Here is a 16,294-nt window from a genome sequence, read left to right as displayed (position 1 = left end):
AGGTCTGTTACAGCAGGCAAACCCAGTCCCTGACTCATCCTCTTTGGTAGGCAGCCTCTAAGATGGCCCTCAGTTATCCCCACCTCCTGGTATTCACACCTTTGTGTGATCCTGTCCCCTAAGTCTGGGCTGGATTTACTGACTTGCTTCTTAAAAACAGATTGTGGCAGAAGTGATGAAATGTCACTGGCAAGGTTAGGTTATAAAAGGACTGTGATTTGTGATTTGGGTGTTTTCACTCTCCCTTGGATTTTTCACCCGGGAGGAAGCTAGCCACCATGTCACGAGGCAACCACGCAGAAAGGTCCACATTGTGAGGGACCAAGACCTGTCACTTTGAAGACTAAGGTGCACCTGACCCAAGCCATGGTGTTTTCAACTGCCTCATATGCATGCAAAAAAGCTGGGTGATGAATAAGGAAGACTGAAGAAGAATTGATGGCTTTGAATTGTGATTCTGGTGAAGAAAATTGAATATACCACGGACTTCCAAAACAATGGACAAATCTGTCTTGGAAGAAGTACAGCCAGAATGCTCCTTAGAAACAAGGATGGTGAGACTACGTCTCACATACTTTGGACGTGTTATCAGGAGGGACCAGTCCCTGGAGAAGGACATCATGCTTGCCAAAAAGGAGGGTCAGCAAAAAAGAGAAAGACTCTCAAAAAGATGGATTAACACAGTGCCTGCAATAGTAGCTCAGGCATAACAACGATTGTGAGGATGGCACAGGACTGGGCAGTGTTTCATTCTGTTGTACATGGGGTTGATAAGAGTCAGAACTGACTTGACAGCACCTAAAACAACAAAAATAAGACCTGTCAACAACCACATGAATTAGTTTGTGAACAGATACCCCACTTCAGCTGAGACTTCAGATGAGAACACAGCCCTGGCCGGTGGCCTCACTGCAACCTCATGAAAGGCTTTGAGCGAAAGATATTCAGGGAAGCCATGTCAGAAGCTAGACCCACTGAAAGTGTGAGCTAATCAATGTTTACTGTTTTATATAACTAATAAGTCCTCCAGACAACAATGTTCAAGTTAGTGTCTATTCTCTAAGTCTTCTATTGCACGTCTTAATTCACACCTTCCTCACTGTCATATTGGCTCCTGAATAGAATGCCTGGCATAGAGCTATATAGCAGGTGTTTGATAATAAATGAATGGATGAATGGAGAGATGGATGAATGACAGGGACTGTGTTCTGCTCAGCTGTGTTTCTTCTGCATCACCTGGGCCTCAATGAATGTTGCATAAAGCACAGGGGTAAAGGCAAGGAAAAATAACAAAGTACACCAAATCAGCCAACCAAGATTACAGCATCAGTGATTCCACTTGAGTTAGCACTTCTAGTCTCAGCTCAGTGATTTACTAAAGGCAAATTCTTCCTTGAAGAGTAGCCTCATTAAGTTAGAAGAATAAAGAAAAAGTAAACATCTATTACTCAGCTCAACTAAACAACATATTAATATACTATGTTAAGGCCAAAAGCTACAAGTCAAATGAAGAGAATGACAACAAAAGCAAACCTTTCTGGTAGTTTGTGGACACGCAGAAGTGAGAGGTGATTTCAGAGTCGGCTTGGAGAGTTGTGGAAATGGTGACTGTGGCTGTTTGAGCAACAATGGGGCTTGTTCTTTGCTGCCAGACACGGTCTTCTCTCTTAAGACAGGGCTGCCTTAGTTCATCTGGTGTTTCATTTCATCATCCAAGACATTTAAGTGGTAGCCTGTGGCAAAATATGGACTCCATATTTTGCTATAATCTAAGGCAAATGTCTTTAAAAGCTTTGTGCTAATGTGTAACTGTCAAATTCTACTTTAATACTGGAGGAGTCAGAGAGAAGAACTTCACATCATGAAAAGAGATAGAAAGCTTGTTGGCTGGTGGGGTGACAAGGGTAGGAAAGGGACAGCCAAGAAGAACGGCGAGTGGGAGCGAGGGTGGCTGGGTGAAGGCACCTTGATTCCCACCCTGCCCCAGGAAGGGCATGGGGACACATGAAACAATTAAGGTCAATGTCCACAGCATTTCTGGCAGTGGGACACAGTTTCCTCACAAGTTCTGTCCATGACTAGGAAAATATTTTTTAATCTACTCTCTAAATCCATTTGTAAATTCAGAGGAAAATCTGTCTGGGATTTTTACAACTTGCTTCGATACACTAAGAAGATGAATATCGTCACTGGGGTCTTGCAGAGAGCTCAGAGGAAATCCTAAACATTGGGGAGCCTGGGAGCTTTATTTGGTGTTTATTTTGGCAGTGTTTGATACCCTCTAGCCCCCTCAGTGGCCCTCATTTCCTTCACGCCCACATCCCCCACTGCTCCCTCTGGACAGGGACCCTGTTCTTTGCACAGCAACATTGCCTGCATTTCTTAAAACAAATTTTGTCCTAAGCGGCAGTGTCCTGGAAACGTAACCAAATTCTACTACTGACTTCAAAGAAGAAGCACAGTTCACAAAATTACTCAAAGAAATAGCTAATGTTGAGAAACAATCTCTAAAACTTGCCTGCAAAATGTTTTGGGAAGGCCAGGCTTGCTCGCATGAGACAAATGCAAAGCACTCCCTAACAAGTCCCTTGTTGTTGGGTGCCATCAAGTTGGTTCTGACTCACAGTGACCCCATGTACAATAGAACAGAACACTGCCTGGTCCTGGGGCTCCTCACAATCGTTGCTGTGCTTCAGCCCACTGTTGCAGCCACTGTGTCAATCCATCTCGTTGAGGGTCTTCCTCTTTTTCACTGACCCCCTACCTTACCAAGCATGATATCCTTCTTCAGGGACTGGTCCCTCCCGATAGCATGTCCAAAGTATGTGAGATGTAGTCTCACCGTCCTTGCTTCTAAGGAGCATTCTGGCTGTACTTCTTCCAAGGCAGATTTGTTCTTTCTTCTAGCAATCCATGGTATGTTCATACTCTTTGCCAACACCACAATTCAAAGGCATTGATTCTTCTTTGGTCTTCCTTATTCATTGTCCGGCTAACAAGTCCCTTACTGGCACATGATACAAGGATTCTTAAATCACGTGGGCTTATGAACAGAGTCTTATTGTGGTACATTTCCATTCCTGCAGCTCTGGACCTGCCAGTGTGCAAGAGCTACCAGCTAGAAGGACTGTCCCTTTCCTCAGGTCTATCAGTCTGTTCAGACAACAACTTCATTCTTTTGCCAGCAAAAGGAAAACTTCCCATGCTCCCATGCACTGAAATTCTTCCATCGCAGAGGCTAGCTGCCTCCTTCAAAGGCACTTACCAGCTCTCACGGCTTCTCCCAGGCCAAGGTGCTCCATAGACCGACGGGGAGTGGCTGACATGAAGTGCATTGGCCAGAGATCGAGCCAGGGTCTCCTATATGGAAGGTGAGAGTTCTACCGCTGAACCACCACTGCCCCACTAGGAAGCTAGAGGAACGTGAGTTTTATTGTTGGAAGAGGCATGAGGACCATGTTGTCCCATTTTTCGCTTGGTGAGGAGCCTGAGGCCCCCTTGCCTCAGGTGCCCCAGTGGGCTGGTGACCAAGATAGGCGACTCCTCCAACGCTGGCCAGACCCCTGCTTCTCCATTCATGTCAGGTTCTCAGCTCTGTTGGATGGATTGTGATTTGCTGACTAAGGTTCATCTCCTCCTCAAACACAAAGCTGGCATGAGCTCAGAGCAGATCAGAAGCCTGCCCTGCCTTGGAGCCCAGGTGTCTTTACGAAGAATTTCCCAGTGCTGCCCACTGGATATGGTGCCTGTGGAGAAACCCCCCTCCAGGAAGGGGCTGTGCCTCACTCCATGAGGGTCAAGGGGCCTCATTCCTGCACACACGCCCCTTTCTGTCTGTCAAAATATCGGTCACTTCCCATTTTCTCCTCCTAACATGTTTGTGGCTTGACAACATGTACTCCAGAGTCAGAAATCCTTCGTGTAATAACCAAGCCCTCCTACTCGACCTTAACTTTTTCTAAAGCCAGTTCTCGTACCTTGGAGGGTATCTGCAAATCTCAAAGGCATATCCACTACTGCCACCATCCGTAGGCTATGTCTGCTGGTTCTCCCCGCACCCCAAGGGCCAGGGCTGGCATAGGCCTGACCTGGTTCCCACTCCTTCCAAGGCCGTTTTCAAGGCTCCCTTTGATTTTCCGAGATACTCCTCTGTTGTTAGCTGCCATTGAGTCAGCTCAGACTCATGAAGACCCCATTTATAACAGAACAAAACAGTGCCTGGTCCTGTTCTATCTTCTTGATTGTTGGCATGTTTGAGTCCAATCAGACAATATTCTGCGCTGAGCCATAGGATTTTCATTGGCTAATTTTCTGAAGATGATCATCAGGCCTTTCTTCCTAGTCTGTCTTAGTCTGGGGGCTCTGAGGAAACTTGATAAATTACCAGTTACATGGCTTTCAGCGTTATAGCAACACACAGCCACCACAGTATAACAAACTGACCAATGGGAGGTGGGATATTCCTGTATTTTCCCACAAATCCTTTCTTTCTCTCTCTCTTATGCTACCTCAAGTTTTCTGGGTTTTCTTTTTCTTGCTACCAAAAAAAATCTACAAATACAATATTTGGCCCCCCCAACTTTGCAGTTCAAAGCAACTAGCGCATCAAATCACAGCACTTCGTGTGATTTGTACAGCTTCACTGAGGTGCCCTGAATGGAGGTGAGAAGACTTCCCCATGACTGCAAGGACCACTTTTAACTCCCAGTCCAGAAATCAACACTGTGATGACTTTTTAAGATTTTAGTGTCTCTCTCATTTGGAAGATATAAACTGGTGTTTCTATAGCTAAAAGCTGTAATATGGGATAAGAGCAATCTTCTTAGTTTTCCATTAGCAGCTAAACTATAAGCAGAAAGCATACCAAATGTGACACCACCGATGGGGGGGCACCTGATCTCACTCCTGCTGCCAACGTGCTATGTGGCCTGGGACCAATCACCTCCCAGCCTGGGCATCGGTGCCCTCACAGGTTAAATGCACTCAGTGAGACAGCAGTTATTTATCGTGTGCCTAGAATATGCTAGATGCCATGGAGGCTGGGAAGAAGGGATGTGGGTCGCAGAGGACTCCCTTTGATTTTAGAGCTGGTGAGCTCTGACAGGGACGCTGGGCCATGAGTAATAGATTGTGAGGGGACTCAGAGAAGACTCCTGCCCTTGGCAGGGTTTCAACGTTCAGACCCAGTGGCAGAGCCCGGAAGAGACGTAGAACCCTGTGTGTTATTTTTTAAAAATAGACTTTCTATTTTTGAGCAGTTTTAGGTTTACAGAAAACTTGTGCTGAAAGTACAGAGTTCCCACCACCCCCTCCCCCGCCCCGCATCACTTCTCCTGTTAGCATCTTACACTCCTGTGAAACATTTGCTATAGTTGGTGGATCAATATTGATACATCATTATTACTAAAGTCCATTGTTTGCTCTTTGTGTTGTACAGTCTGTGAGTGTGTACAAATGCATAGTGGCCTGTGTTCACATTACAGTATCATGCAGACTAGTTTTATTTCCCTGAAAGTGTTCTGTGCTCCACCTATCCATCCATCTCCTCTCCCCCTGAGGCAACCACTGGCCTTTTCACTGTCTCTAGAGGTTTGTCTTTTCCAGAATGTCATAGAGTTGGATTCATGCAGTGTGTAGGTTTTTGGACTGGTTTCTTTCACGTAGCAATATCCCTGCCCATGTTATTTTAACATTTCTAAGAGTTTGGAGCTTACCAGAAAAGAAAAAAAATATGGAAAGGACACAAAATCCTTTCCACTGAAACCATTTGTGTGAGTAAAGGGGGTGCTGATGGTTTATACGAGGTGAAGCTCTGATGGGAGGCCATAGAGTATCATTAAAGCTAAGGTTGTAAATAGTATTGAACACTCATTATAAGTTTAATTTATCAGATTTATAAGGATGGTTTAAGTGTTTGGAAAGGTTTTGCTTGTTATAGGCATTGGAAGTACCCAAGGAGGCAATCGAGTGTGTTAGGTGTGCAATGCTGGTCTTTCTCCTGCAGAGCTGCTAGGTGGGTTTGACCACCAACCTTACCGTTAGTAGCCACGGGCTTAACCATTGTGCCAGCAGAGCTCCTTAGATGACTAGATAGAATAATAAAATTTATTAAACTCTAAAGCTTAAAAAAACTAGGTTTCTGAAGGTTCAACTTCAACAATCCTGCCATTCCTTTTTAAACCTCAGTGAATTGCACCTGGTCTTTCTGTGCGTGTTCACCACCCTGACTCACACTGACACCCACAGTAGGTGAACATTTTTGTAAATGAAAGTGGGGAGTGAGGACTGCATTCCAGGCAGGGGGAGTCTAAGAGTAAAGGAGATGCATTCAGAAAGCAGAACGGGGACCTCAGAGCTGGATTCTTCTCAGGGGATTTCAGTGACTTCAACAGCTCGATGTTCCATTGAATTGGATTGAACTGGAGTAATATTAACTGGAGAGAAGGAGACGAGGGAGCGGCAACAGGATGGGATGAGACTGTGCAGAACTTTGACCACCAGGTTACAGATTTGGGGCCTCCTTTCAAAGATTCAGGACGTTTAGACGGGGTGGCCATTAGCAAATCTCTTACCTGTTGAGAAGGCAGTCTTTGCCGGCTGCCCAGGAAAATGCACTGGAGGTTCAGAGGCTACTGGAGGCTGCTGGAGGCCGGCGCAGTGGCTGTGGGACAGCAGAAAGGAAGATCTGCAGAGACTTAGAGAGAAATGAAAGATCACACCCTGGTTGCCATCCAGGCACCAGAGAAATTGCAATGGAATGAAATAGAAATGGGGCGGCAGGAGGAAATGCTCTGTAGGGAAAGAGGAGATCTGTGTTTGGCCTGTGCATCCATGGAGTCAGTGAGACCCTGGGGGAAAAAATGCTCCACAGGCTGTAGAGTGAGGGTGCACAGGGCAAGTGAGCTGAGGGTGGAGGTCTAGAGCTGGGATTGGGACCCGAGCAGTCCCTGGATGGGGGGGTCAAAGCAGTGAGGTAAGGTCTCGGGAGGAACCTTTCAGAGATGAGGTGTAGAGGAAAGGCAGAGGGAAGGAATGGGCTCCATGAGAATCACCTTTCACCCACCACTTCCTGAAACATCTCAGCAGCACCCATGCCTTGTATCTCTTGCCCATACCGCCGCCTGGCAAATGCATGATTTTGCATCATTTTACAGATAAAGGCAACTGAAGTTCAAGAAGCTAAGACACTTGCCCAAGGTCAGATGCTATCAGGCGGCAGAGCTGAGTGAAGGCCCAAGTCTGTGGGGCTGTAGAGCTGGGGTCTTCCTCCTATAGCACTGTATCTCCAGGCAAAAGGCTGGGTCCCTCCCAGCCCTTAAATGTGATAGCTGAGCCCAAAACAAATGAGATTGTGGGTGGATTTTGCTTATTGGGTTGCTTTTAGTTTCATAAGAACGGGGCATATGTGTGTTTTAGAGTTTTAGAAAAAAAAAAAAGATTTGCGGGTTCCAGTAAAGTTATGAAATGCAGGGAAGTATAAACAGCGCAAAGCTGGGTTGAGCCCTGGGTCAGCTCTGCCAAAGCTGAGAGACTCCTACGGAATGCAGAAAAGTCAGAACCAGGCCCAAGACAAAACAGATGGCAGGTGTACAGGGCTGAGGCCGGACACAAGACCCATCCCGCTGCCTTCACCGCTCCAGAGTCTTGTCTCGTGAGATACCAGGCTGTGGAGCTGCTTCTGTGCAGTTGTGTTCTGCTTGCCTTTTTTTTAGAAATTTTGGTGAAAATATACATAACAAAACATATGTGATCTCAGCCATTTGTACACGTACAATTCAGTCACGCTGCATTCTTCAAGTCTGCCTTTTTTTTTTTAATTAAAATCAATAGCATGGTGATGGAAAAAAGCAGGCTCTGCAAAGCTCAGGTCATATCTGGGATCTTTGTTTCTCCTCCCACTTCTGCCAAAATGCAATTAAATTTCCCTGGGGCCTCAACTTACCTCCATAAACTAAAGATACCACCAGTGACTCAAACATCCACGTAGAAAGTGTTTAGACATCTTTGAGGACACTTGCTTGTTAAACCCAAGCGTAAGCTGTAGTGGAGACAGCATTTGCCAACCAAAATTTAGAGTTCCCTCTTCACACTGCAGTTAAGCGCTTGGCTGCTAACCAAATCCACCCAGCAGTTCTAAGGGAGAAAGATCTGGCCATCTGCTTCTGTAAAGATTGTAGCCAAGAAAACCCTATGGGTCAATTCTACCCTGTCACTTGGGGTTGCTATGTGTCAGAATCGACTCCATGGCACCCAGCAACAACTTTACACTCTGGAGTTGAGGCTGGAGCCGGGCTGCTGGGCCACGGACTGCACAGCCCAGCCCCCTTGCTGCCTGCTGTGGTGGAGGGATGAGCATTTCCTGCTGGTGAAAGATAAGGGAAGTGGTGTTGGCCTCATCCAGGCCATGAGATAGGAGTCACCCTGAATCACCAGGGGAAGGCAAGAGCCAGCCAGCCAGGAGCACCAACATGAGGTTGTTCTGTGAGGGTAAAGCCCTGGCCTGCTGGGGTTTATTTTAATAACTGCTGGGGCTGCTCTATCTGATGTACCTGTGACTATAAATGTACTTATACATATGTGCATGATGTGTGTCTTGTTTCAAGAAACCCTGAGACCCAAATGTAGGGTTTTATGAGGTTAACTGCGTTTGCATCACAAATGTTCCTCTGCAAGACGCCTTCACAAAGATAGACCCCTGATGCAATCAAATGTTGTCTTGCTCACAAAAAGTTGATTTACATACAGCTGGAGAACATTTTGCCTATGTCACACATGTGTGCACTGCTCCATACAGAAGGTGGGAGGGCCTCTCTAACCCTCACGCATAAAGGGACTATCCCCTTGGCCCCTGCTCCTAGCTGACCAGCCTGGCCGACTGCCCCCCAACCACTCGTGTGCTTCCCGAGTCTCAGTCTGATCTGAACTGTGTCTGGATCCCCAAGAGACCTTTTCTTAGGGGGCTCTGCAGCATCAACCCATAAGCAATTCACAAAAACAACGAAGCATGAACCTGATCCGTAATGAGATTGCTTCTTGCTGCTGGATAGTGAAGTCGAGGTTCCCAGCTTTTCCTCCTAGAACATGAGAATGAGGGCCCAGTGAGGACAGTTTGGGCCCAGGGTACCTGGACACATGGGGCTGGGGCCTAGGAATGGGGCTGAGAAAAGAACAGAAATAAAGCCATGTGAATAGCCAGAGATGGGGGCTGGTGGTGCTGCTGGGAAGGAAAAGAGAGGGGAGGAAAAGAGAGTATAAATTCAAACTAAGCTGATAAAGACCAAGTTTTAAGAAAACTCAAGAAAATCAAGCTGGGAATAGCAGAATAAATCGAAGAAGGAAAATAGGCCCTAAAATCTGCTAGACCTTTAAATCCATTAATTGTTCAAGTAAAAAAAAATCAAAGTTTCATGATAAGATTTTGAAATATTTCTTCTCCAGATTTTGGAGAAATTTTGTCTGTTTGCCATCAAACAAAAAGTTGTTGCAAGTGTAGGCAACCAACTAGAACTGAAGGTAGGGCGGCAGCTCAGTTTTACAGATTTTTCTAAACTGCCCTGTCTTTTTTTACCCTGTCAGGCCTGAGGATGGGCTGGGCAGGGACATTTGACTCCCAGGGAGAACCCCTCAGTCAGTCAGAGGTTCGGTCCTGCATTTAGCCAGCTCATGTGAGCTCCCAGTGTTCCTGTTGTTGTTACTGCTGTTCAAGTCAGCCCCCAACTCACGGTGGCTCCATACACAACGGGATCAGAGCTTTGTGATTCATAGGTTTTTCACTGGTGATTTTCAGAAGTAGATTGCCTGGCCTTTCTAACCCATGTTAGTCTGGAGGCTCTGCCGAAACCTGTTCGGCGTCATAGCAGCACACAAGGCTGTATTGACAGACGGGTAGTACCTGCACACGAAGTGCTTTGGCCGGGACTTGAACCTGGGTTTCTCACACGGGCAGCACCACTGCCCCTAAAAAGAAACCAAACCAAACCAGTTGCCATTGAGTCAATCCTGACTCATGGTGACCCCATGTGTGTCACAGTAGAATTGCACTTCGAGCATCAAGGGTTTAGAGCAATTCAGGGCCTAGAGGAGCCACAGGTTGAAAACACACACACACGTGCACAGGCACACACACACGAACATACATGCATGCACACACACACAGGCCTGCACATATGAAGGAATCCATCTGAAACTTGTGCTACACGTTTTTATTCATATCCTACGTTACATTTTTTTTTTTTCTACATTACATGTAGTACAGTCAATCTGGAAGTCTTAACATTCATTCAGGAAGCTTCTTTTTGAGTCTCTGTCACAGGGGTGACTTCTAAGAGCAAACTTCCAAAATATAGTCTGATAGCCAGGCAAACATGCCTGAGTATTTCAGTGCCACTAACCTCAGCAACTGACTATAGAGACTTTTAATGGATACAGACATGCTAAGTGGCACTCAAGGGCTCATAGCCTGAGCCCACAAATGAGTGCGATTATCTTATTCTTCGTAAATCTGACAGCTGTTGACTGCCAGCAGCGTGAAGTATATCAGGCACTATGGAAGGGAAGGAGACTCAAGGATATTAAGTCGGAGGCCAGGTCCCAAGACACCTTTCTCTAATTGCTCAATAGCTTGCTGTCTTGAGTTGCCTTGGAACTTAAAGTGATAGGCTGTTCTCATTGTTCTCAACACTCCAACTGTATTATGTGATCTTTAGACTGGAAAGAATGCCAGCAAAATATGATTTACAAGTAAGAAAATTAATAATACAATTTCTGCTTTGTTTAGAATTTAAATTACGTTGTGTTTTTCTATTAAACAGTCAATCCATATCCTGAATGATACAAAATGGAAGGTGGCCGAAGGGCCCTTGGCAGGAAAAGGCAGGGAAGATGCCAACGCAAGCTGTGCTGACTTGGAAGCCCCTAGGCCATGGGTGAGACATTCTGCATTTCCACGAGCTCCCTGGTGGTGCCCCTGCTGCTGGTCCAAGCACCACACGTTGAGCAGCAAGAGTTCAGAGCAGTTCAGGGACTAGGGGAGGCACGGCTACTGGAGACACATGCTGTGTCTGTCCCGTGTGGGCTCAGATTTCCATGTTACCGTTTGAAGAGCTGTCTGACCTTGCATAAAGGGCCTGTGAGTCCTGGCGGTCCAGTGGTTAAACAGCTCAGCTGCTAACCAAAAGGTCAGCAGTTCAAATCCACCAACCACTCCTTGAAAGCCCTATGGAGCAGCTCTACTCTGTTCTATAGGGCCGCAACGAATCGGAATCAACTCCACGGCAAAGAGGTTTGGTTTGTGTGTGCGTGTGTGTGTGCATTGTAAGTCCTCTCTCCATGGGGATGGTTGATGACGGTGCTGCTGTTGCTGCTGCTTGTGAACATTTCTGTCCTCAAAGCTTTTACTTGTTCGCAAATCGATGTTCCCCTTTGAGGCCTAGCTTTCCAAAAGGGAAATGGGCCATCCCCCTTTCATCTCCCCAGGTTCTTTCTGTTCTGATTCTTAAAACCTTCTACATCCCCCAGATGGAAGAAATTTCTGTACCCAACATGACATCAAAGACACTGTACATTTTCAATGGTGTTTTTTGTGCCTATTTAAGAAATCTTTGCCTGTGCCAGGGTCATGAAGGTGTTCTATGGTTTCTTCTAAAAGCTGGATTGTTTTCTGCCATCCATTGGAACCGATTTTCAACCAACATTTTTTTACATACTTAATTTGGTAGGATTTTGTCATAGTTTTTGTGTTTTTTGTTTTCAAGTAAGAAACTGGGTATTTAGAAAGTACGACGTTCCAGGTAGAAACCTTGGTGGTGTGGTGGGTAAGAGCTACGGCTGCTAACCGAAAGGGCAGCAGTTCAAATCCACCAGGCACTCCTCGGAAACTGTGGGGCAGTTCTACTCTGTCCTATAGGATCTCTATGAGTTGGAATTGACTCGATGGCAATGGGTTCCACACTCTAGGTAGAAAAGATTATAAACCCTAATGTTGTAAAAGGAACCTAGTTTAACCTCAGGATGATCAAAATATCAGGAAATAATTTTCCCATTTTATGAGACCAGATAAAAATCAATTTGCCACAAGTGCGAATTATATACCTATAGAGAGAATACTTGTATGAGGTGAACAGATTGTGGTAATAACTTAGGACCTTTAAACTCGTTTAAGGAAAGATTTATTCATTCATTCAATAATTTTTTATTGTTATTTATATTTTAGATATGTTTATGATAAACACATTTATATAAAGTATTTATATTTGTTAATTATATTATCATCATTATATTTACACATGTTTATATGCTTATTGGAACCCTGGTGCCTCAGTGGTTAAGAAATAAGACTGTTAACTAAAAGGTCGGCAGTTTGAGTCTACCAGTTGCTCCTTGGAAACCCTATGGGGCATCTCTACTCTGTCCTATAGGGCCGTCACGAGTTGGAATCAACTCGACAGCAAAGAGTTTTTTTTTCTTTTTAATATGTTTATTAATATTTATTATTTTAAATACATTTATTTCTACGTGCCCTTAAAAATATGTGAATTGTTTGGGTGAAACTCAGGAGATTCCAAAAAGAACTTGACGTGATCACCAAATGAAGATATTTGAAGGCAGATTAAACCATGCCATTTGTGCCTGCGTTGAGCATTGTGCTCTTTTAAAGAACTATCTACTTGAGATCAAATTGACAATAGCAACTTGAAAGGTCAGTTAGGAAGCTTAGTGGGCAGTGAGTTTATGTCAGTAGGGGAGAAACAATTCCTAAAAGGAGGGCGAGAATGCTTGTACAACTTAAAGATTATAATCAATGTCACTGAATTGTACGTGAAGAAATTGTTGAATTGGTGTATGTTCTGTGTATGTTTTCAACAATAAAAAAATGCCATTTGTGTGCGATATTGATCTTTATTCTTTGCCTCTGAGTGTCTCTTAGATCACGGTTGTGTCTCCCAGTGCACTGGCAAAGCAGCACAGCCCTATCTGTGCAGAGACCCTGGCATGTGTGGGTGGCCACAGACAGCCTGAGCCAGAACTGGCCCTCACAGAGAACGACTTAGATCTGCATGACCAAGCTCCTGTTGGAAAAGGACTTCAGCTACTGGCTTTTCAGAGGGCCAAGCCACTAAGCAAGGAAAGCAGTTTATTCTTCAAATTCTTTGTAATATGAAGATGAATGGAGTTGTGGAGTAACTGATAGCCTTAGGTAAGAAGCAGAATTATATGGTGTCCTATCGTTTTTTTTTTTTTATCGATAGCACCCCAAACCACTTTCTGCTCTAAACTGTAAATACTATCATTGGTGATCCTGGTGCGCTCACATTAAAGCAAAACACAGGCTGTCTGAACAAAGGGCAAGGTCAAAAGCGATCAAGGTTTTCCCAGTGTAAAGGGCCAGGCAGGTCCCAGAGACAAACACCAGCGAACCTGAGCCTTGTTTCTGGCTGAATCCAAATGCAGACCCACTGTTCTGAAAATAGACAGAGCTGTCAGGCTATTCTGAGAATTTTTAATTTGTAGCTACTCCTGCTCAGATAAAAGACGAGCTTAACCCTGTGTCCATGTGAACTGTGCAAATCTGAGAGGACCCAGATTTTTCCCAAACTCCTTAACCAAGCTCCTGGTAAGACTTACAATCCAAACTTTTGCACCACCCATTGGTCTTGGACATGATGACTTTGAACTGGAAAACTTCTCAGAGCTGGAATTACCACCTGACTGTATCAACCACAGGAGTGTGGGGCGCGAGCACATCAGCGTGCGGGCACATGGACTGTGTGGTTCTGGAAAGAGTCCTGCCCATGGTAGGGGCTAGGAGCACCGTCTGGCTCTGCTGTCCATGCCAATGACAAAACCATCCAGTAAGTGCCCAGCTTTTGTGTAATGATCATGGATTCTAATCTGCTCTGTCTGGTAATACTTTACACGTGTAATTTGCTGCTTTGAACTCCAAGATAGGAATAATAAAACCTAAAACCTATTGCTGTAGGTTCTCGCTTACAGTGATCCCGTGTGTGTCAGGGTAGGACTGTGCTCCTTTGAGTTTTCAATGGCTGTGATCTTTGGGAAGTAGCTCACCAGGCCTTCCTTCTGGGGTACTACTAGTGAATTTAGGTTAGTAGTTGAGCTCTTAACCATTTCCTCCACCCAGGGACTCCAAAAAGCTGATACCTCGGCTGAAGGGAGGATTATCACCTTGCCATGTGTGGCAGGCATTCCCTGGCTGCTCCAAGCTGCCAACTGTAATTTAAAAAGGAAGGAGTGTTGGTCCATGGCCCCCTTTTACACAGGACTTCAGGTTTCCAATATCACAATTCTTTGTTGATTTTGACCAAGTGGGGTCTAACCCACGGACAGCCACATCAGTGAGGTCAACCCCTAACAAGACAGATTAACTCTGGGAGCAGTCTCCCCTTGCTGGTAACTAGTTTCTTGATGAAATTAAATAGAGAAAGAAATGAAATTGTCAAGCCCACCTGCTCTTTACGTTGATTTCGGTAGAAAAATTCTTTCTCTGCCCTGCAGGCCTCTTATATCCTCCAGAACCCCAGTGCTCATGGAAGAAGATATAAGCATCCTTGTCTTTTCTGTGATAGGGCACTTGAAAGTAGAAAACTCCCTAGTTATAATTCTAGGGCTGTTAAAATTTAAAAATTATTGTAGTAAATTCAGCATTCAAGTTACTTTCTGTCTGGCTTAGAAAAACGTGATTAATTACCAAGTTTATTCTACTAACTGCCAAGTTCAAAAATTTATCAGAAGCTTTGATTAAGAGAGGTAATAGGAGCCCTGGTGGCGCTGTGGTTAGAGAGCTCAGCTGCTAACCAAAAGGTTGGCGGTTCTACCAGCCACTCTGCGGGGGAAAGATGTGGCATCAGCTTCCGTAAAGAAAACAGTTTTAGCAAAGAAGATGGAAACTACCGTAAGTATCGATATTGTGACCAAAACCTCTCCAAAATGATAGAAAATTTGATTTGATTTGATTTGATTAGATTTGATTTGATTTGGGGTTGGGGGGAGGCGAGCAGCAACACTCTGGAAATGAGAGAATGAAAGAGTTGAGTCCAGTATTTCATTCTGACTGGTATTCCAATTTTCATCCTCACCACTTCGCATAAATGCACTTGGCTGCACAGTGCCTGCGTGGTGATGCAAGTCACTCAGTGACTGGTTGCTGACCGTGGTGTGTGTATGCTAGCAAAGGAGTTGTTGCTGTCGTGTGCCATTGAGCCGATTCCGACTCATAGCGACCCTACAGGGTTTCCTTTGTTGCCCTGTGGGGTTTCCTAGGCTGTAATCTTTAAGGGAGCAGATTGACAGGTCTGTTCCCCCATGGAGTGGCTGGTGGGTATGAACCTCCAACCTTCCAGTTAGCAGCCCAGCACTTAACCACTGTGCCACTGGGGCTCCTTTCACAAACTAGAGTCCCGTTTCATGCCCATTGAGCTTCTCCATAGCCAGGAAACCTGGAGGCTGAGTGGCCAGCTGGCTGCTTTGTTCATCTCTCCAGCTCTTTGCTAAATAACAAGCCACTTGCACATGGAGAAGGAAGTGGGAAACTGCAGCAGACTATTTTCCAAACGTCGATCATCTGACTTTTAACTGTGCCTGCACTGATTTTATTGTTCTTGGCAAAATCCTGTCCTCCCTGCAGTGCAGCCGAAACACTAGGATTTAGCAATTGCCATTGAAATCAGAACTCTTTATATGTCAGACGCAAAGGGAACAAAAATCGCTGACACTCTGCTTTCCAAGGACAAATTAATTTGCTCAGAAACTGCATGTTTGCTGCAGATCTCATTAAACGTACTGTGAGATTATCAGGAAAGATTAATGCATTCTGCTGGTTATCGGTGACATCATTTTGGCTCACAGAGGCAAGTCCTGGTTGTCAGTTTGCTGCTGGGGGCAAGGACAAGCGTTGACAGAGAAAGTCACGTTCAATTAGAAGCCATCACCGGGGCTGGCGTTGGTGATTGCTCGGTACCAGACCAGCTTGAAGGACAGCCACGTGGCTTCGATTTGAACTTGAAAGCAAGGATGCTCTTGGCAGAAAGTGGAACTAACTCCTTTTTCAAAAGTGCTGATCAAAAGAAGGAGCACTTGCTCTACCTGGAAGGTTTGGAGACACTGAGGCTCCATGGTACTGAGCATGCTCAGAGCATAAATGACTGGATCATTGTAAGAACCCGAGCCAAACCGGTTGCCGTGGAGTCGGTCCTGCCTCCCGGAGACCACACGTGTGTCGGAGCAGCACTGTGCTCCACAGGGTCTTCAGTGGCTGATTTTTTGGAAGCAGATCACC

Source organism: Loxodonta africana, chromosome 15 (genome assembly GCF_030014295.1).
Source record: "Loxodonta africana isolate mLoxAfr1 chromosome 15, mLoxAfr1.hap2, whole genome shotgun sequence".
Lineage (NCBI taxonomy): Eukaryota > Metazoa > Chordata > Mammalia > Proboscidea > Elephantidae > Loxodonta > Loxodonta africana.
This window is presented reverse-complemented; position numbering follows the sequence as displayed.